Source organism: Alexandromys fortis, unplaced genomic scaffold (genome assembly GCF_014885135.2).
Source record: "Alexandromys fortis isolate MF-2015 unplaced genomic scaffold, M_Fortis_MF-2015_v1.1 scaffold_24, whole genome shotgun sequence".
In the NCBI taxonomy this organism is placed as follows: domain Eukaryota; kingdom Metazoa; phylum Chordata; class Mammalia; order Rodentia; family Cricetidae; genus Alexandromys; species Alexandromys fortis.
The window spans coordinates 12,731,437-12,737,312 of record NW_026067906.1 but is presented as its reverse complement, the minus strand read 5'-3'; the positions used below and the strand labels follow the sequence as shown (position 1 = coordinate 12,737,312).

At 40.7% G+C, this 5,876-nt stretch overlaps 1 pseudogene; it reads left to right on the top strand.

Annotated features, from left to right (window-relative positions):
* The first annotated feature begins 473 nt into the window (after window positions 1-473).
* The window catches only part of LOC126497474 (40S ribosomal protein S15-like), a 62,364-nt pseudogene continuing 56,961 nt past the window's right edge, over window positions 474-5,876 (top strand).

Here is a 5,876-nt window from a genome sequence, read left to right as displayed (position 1 = left end):
GTCATTTGACTAACGCAACTTTTTTGCATAAATTTTGTATGGGTCTCAGCCTCCATTATTTTCCTCATTTTTGGAGTTGCTGTGCTCGACCCTGCATGCCCATTTGTTTATTGTTAATATCGAGGTATCCAATCACACACTATCTTAACAATCAAGTCAAAAGACAGAGAGAGACATTGAAAGGATGTTGTTTTTCGAAACTGCAGGCACAGGCGGTCCTCCCCCAGTCAACCAGTGCTGGCTACAATGACAAAGAGCTTTAATAATGAAAACAGACTCTCGGTTTTACCTACACAGACACAGTTTAATTTTCCTCCTCCTTATTAGAATCTTCACTAGCTCTCCTCCAAAACCCTGCCCCCAGTTATAAAAACGATTCGGCAAACACAACAGCTCTATTCATTCCCGGTTTAATATACAATCTCTCATATACACACAGGGTGAAATGGTTTCTAAAAACATGGCTGGCAATAATGACGGTGGAATCTCATTCCCTCAGGTACCCACTTAATGCTTATCTCTCCACTGGAGAGTGTAATAAGGTCGTCAGGATTATTGAAGTTGACAGAACACCAAGCTCATATTAATTACACTACAGAATTCAGAAGAAATTAGGAAAAGCAACAATATTGCTCCTGGCAAATTCATGTATTTTTTACAGTTCTCTAAGGACTCTCGGTAGAGCATCCTATATGCGAGTGAAGAGTCTCTGATGCTGTTGTTGTGAAGCTTGTACAAGATAGATTCTGAAAGATTAATTATTTCCAGAGTAAGAAACATCCATTGCATATCAAGACATCAATATTTCAGATTGGAATACCTTAAACAAAGGAAGAATAATTGGAAGCAAGTAAAGGATACCAAGAAATGTGAATCTCTTATGTTCTGGAAGACTTTTATTTGTGGCGTTTCTGGATTCTCACAAACAGCACACTTGTAAGAGAACTATTTTTTGTCTAGTTTAAAAAGGATTAACTCTTTGATGCCGCAAGTCAGGCAGTGAAAAGTATAGCTCTGATGTGAAAGCAAACCCACTAGTGCTCACAAACAGGTGGCCTAGCAAGGCTCTATCAATACCCATCCCCCCGGGCTGTACATGATATTCCAAGCTAGCGTCTCATTAGTGATACGCGCTACTGTGGTGTTACCCTGTTTCTATTTTTCTCTCACTCATAGAGTCAAAAAGATGGGTCCTTTTTTTTACCTACCTCAAGATATTAAAGAGTCCCAGGAAGTTAAGTCACACAGCTTAGAGTCACATGCGGGTAAATGATACAAAGCTACTGGGAACGCTAGGCTTGTTACTCAGTATTAGAGCATTTGCCTAGTGTATACAAGTGCAAGGCCCTGGATGCGATTCCCAGCACTTCCAAAGATAAAGAAAACGTTTAATTTTGCAAGGGAAAAAGAAAGATCTTTAGGGAAATGTGTTTCTTGGAGGAGGAAGGACAGAAAAACAGGTATCTCCATCTCTGGAGAAGCCCCAAGTCAAAAACTGTCAGAATGAACCAGAATGAGAAGAGAAATGTAAAGGCAGGGCATGAGGTACACTTACATTTCTCCTCTTTTGTGTGGCATGGGATTTGTAAGCTTTGTGTTAGCGCCACAGAAACCCCTAAAAGATACAAAGCAGGGAAACCTGAGGCATGAGGAACCCTCAGCTCAGTGATTCAGCCAGCACAGAGTTCATGAAGGTGGAATCACTGTATCCTAGAAAATAAATCATATGTCGGACCAAAGGAAATGATGTAGTGTTCAAGACCTCCAAAGGAACCACTGATGTGTTCCAGCAAGTATATCAAAGACAGACAATGGCCATAACTTAGGGAGAACCATGCAGAGGAAACTGTTCAGGGAATGGGAAAAGAGGGAGCACTAGGAACAAAGTCCACAATGACAGCAGATTTCGAGCCTCATCGCACATCTTGCTTTCTCTGGGTCTGACAATAGCCTTAGGCGTGAATTAGTAAGTGACGAGAGCTCAAATGGAGTGCAAGACTAATTTCACTTTGATTGGATGTGTTCATATTTGAAACTGATCCCCAGATATAGTATGTTCTGAATGGGCATCAAAGGGCAGAAACCAGACTTCCAGAGAGTGTTGTAAGGGTATCAGGGGAACAAAAAGCAAAGTCGTTTCCTGTAACGCAGCAATTATACACATGGTTGTCACATGCATATGGAGACCTTCGAACTTTCCATTATAGATTATTTGCTGTAATTTTGAACCCACATGGATCTGTGTTTGTGATATTTATTATAGTTTTGCACCATGATTCAGTTTGGAACATATTAACAGCGCGGGAACTGCTGTTCCTCCCTGGAATGTTGGCAGCAGTGAACAGCGGCAGCTGCCAGACTCAGAGAAACGGAAAAAATGAAAACAACATAAAAACATCTCTAAGAACAGCAATCTCTGATCAGCAGTCATCATTTTACGCTGGGGTAAATTTTTCTAGCCTTTTCCTCACCTCCAACCCACGCAATTATAGTCAAGCAGTTCTTGAAGTCTAAATTGAGGTAGATGAGATGCTCAGAGGGCAAAAGCACCTGCCCCAAGGCCTGATGCTCTATCCCCAGGGCCATAGAGTGGAACCAAAAAACCCATCCCCTGTAGTAATCCTCTGATCTTCATATGTGTACAGTGGGCATGCTTATGCATGCAACTAAATGAATATATATGAACTGAGATAAAATCGTTAAGTGTGTGGTATCCTAGGTTTCCATGAATACCTGGGAACCTCCATTTTACTATTTGTCAAAAATGCTATCTTATACATTTGAGAACTCTAAACAACACACAAAACATATATTTTTCTGGAATCTTCCTGCCAATGCTGTTTGTGATGAGATTTTTATGTCCTACCACATCTTATAATCAAGCACAGGACAGAAATACTAAATTTTAAATGGTGTCCATTCGGAGATAGTTTTAAGACTTTGCTGTTTATGATGGATATCTTCATCTCCTTAGAAGACTAGGTTAATTAAAATGATTCCTACATGAAGCAGGCAGGCAAGATCTTGTGTCATAAAACACCGTACCTAAGTGCCACACCAGGACTCGCAGCATCATTGGCATGACAACATCCGAGCTATGGTGATTTAACATGAAATCTAAGCAGACAGGGCTGGGCATACCGCCTTCAGGATCTTGGTTTTAACTCCTGAAATTCAAAACATAGTAGTGAAAACAGTTCATAAATATTCACTAACACAGAAGCCAGCACAAAATGAATTCAAAGGGGGAAGCAATTGCCCATCTAGTCCTGGGGAAGGAGGGGGGGTAATGTTGAGGAAACAAATGTGCACATTTTGCTCCCAGCGTGTGTCTGTGAAGGAAGGACAAGCTGAGGGAAATGGCTGCGCTTATTTATGAGATGGCTTAAAAGACACATTACACAGAAGATAAACTAGAGAAATTGCGTGGTCATGTTTCCCCTTGCACAATCAAATGTTCTGTACCACTGATGTATCCCATAAAAATCAAGAGATGTCCCATAGATTGTACAAATAGCTGTATTAAAGCCGTGTGCTTGGAAGGCATCCAGGAAAGAGGGTGGGAAGTCATTTATCACATTGTTCGAACTCTGAAATTCCAGCTACCAGGAGAAACAAACAATTGGGAAGAGATATGCAAGGAAGGAAAATAACTTGAAACCAGAAAGGCTTGCACCTTGGCTTACGGGGTCTCTCTGCTGCTCATTGTACTCAGTACCTGGTGAACGCTGAAGATTTAGAAGTCTGAGTCTCTGAAAAGCTGAAATGAAAAGTCTCATTTATAAATGAGACTCATTTGACTCCAAAGGGTAGCCAAGGGGTATTTGCTAAATGCTTGCATATAGAGGTAAGTTCTCAAGATTCTTGTTACATGAACTGTAAAACAATAGGTGCTGGAATCTCATATGGTATCAACAGTTTTGTACCTCAATAAAATTCATACAAAAATTATAAATAAAGTTTATTCTTATGCCATGTTCTTTCACTTTCTAGTCAATATGGATAATTTTCCTTTTGGTTTTCCAATCACCTGTCATTAAATGACTTCATATTGGCTGGCTCTACTCAATCTATTGGCCACTTGCAGTTGCTTTTCACAATTAAAATAGCTTCAAGTTCTCTCTGTTTACCACAAGTTTCTGCAGATATGGCTTCTCTGGTTTTCGTCCCATTTTACATCATCCTTTCTGCGAATAAAGAATTACTAGATATTTAGTGTATCTGGCATTGTTAGAGATAGTGTGCACTCAACAACAGAGAAAACGCCTAACCTTTTGGATTTTATCAGCTAACGTGGTAAAGACTAGGAATCATAACAAATGAAACGGGAAATTCTTTCAGTCTCTGCTTCATCCTCCTGCTGGTACAACAAGAAGAGACTTCTCTACAGCTGCCTACAGCTGCCTTACAGTGCCATACACAGGATGCCTTGGACTTCAGTTTAGGGATCTCCAAGAAACAATATTGAAATGCAATTTGGCTGAGACTTTGGAGGAACGTTTGGTATGGACAAGGAATGTATGTATAGAGGTGAATACAATAGCAATATTGTCACCTCTTGGCCCCCACAGTGTCCCAGGGGCAGTATCTGGCATGTCACATGAACTGCTTTGGTAAATCCCTCAACATATGAGATCTACCTCAGCATCTCCTCAATTTAGAGATGAGGAAACTAACTGATTAACAGTGCTATTAATGAACTTGTCAAATAACAATATCTGTAGTCTGCTGTTATCATCTGTTCTCAGTAAAAAATGCATTGCCAGATTGCGAATAATGGATGTCTGACTGCGTTGGCACTCACCAGTGACTTTCTGTTCTGAGTCATCATTGATTTAGCAGAGTGAAATAAACAGTCTGACGGCCTGTATCTTCTCAGTGTCTAGCATTTGATTTGACTCATCAAGTGTTGTGCCTGCTGAGAAAATCAAAGGCTTTGATTGGATCTATGAGACTATGGAAAAATCCAGAAATGTCAGTGTCAGGAATAAAATAGTCCAGAAGCTCTTCTAGGATTTGTAAATGTCTGTCCTTTTGATCATATTTTTTCACCAAAAAGTCAATACTTGGATGAAAAATTTTTAACAGAGATAGAGAGGCCCGGAGCGAGGAGGGATGCATAAGGTGGGCGGGTTGCTGGTTTCACGGAGGATGGTAGTCAATAGACAAAATGGATTGGAGGATATCCGTAGGGACGAGAAGAGTTTATGACTTAATGGGGTATGAGGATTATGCAGATATGTGAATAGAGCATTAATTAAGTAGTTGATCTTAATATCCAAGGTCTGGACGAAGAGGACTCCCAAATGTAGAGGTAACTCTCTTTTGTTTCTTAAATCTGATTATTTCTTGTAGAAATTTCAATGCTCTCGGTCTCTTTCCTACTTTAAAAATGCACTTATAATTTCATTTCTGGGGCTTCGTACACAGTTTTAACACATGTTTGTCTTGTTTAGTGATTGCATGGTTCTCATAGAGTGCTATGCCTATAACTTCAAACAAGAATGATTTCCTTTTTGATTACAAAAAAACGTTAAAAATCCTAGCTTTTAACTATTTTAAATCATATATATATATGTGTCAAAGTTAACTTCAGTCACCCCACTTCTAATATAAGAGAAAAATTCTTGACCCAGAGCAGTGAGCCTCAAGGTCCCCAGTAAGAGAGCCCGCCACCCTCAGCCTGGGCTCCAGGGGCTCCTGTGCTCTCCTGGATCCTGCACTGCCTGCCCCATCCTTCCTTCTGTCCCTGGATCACTGGGCTACCAGGCGGCCCTGTTTAGGTGCTGAAGAGTTCCATCTGGACGGGTGAGTGTGTGCTATCCAGGGGCGATAGTCCCGGAAGAGAGCACAAACCCCCCTCCCCCAGCTCCTTC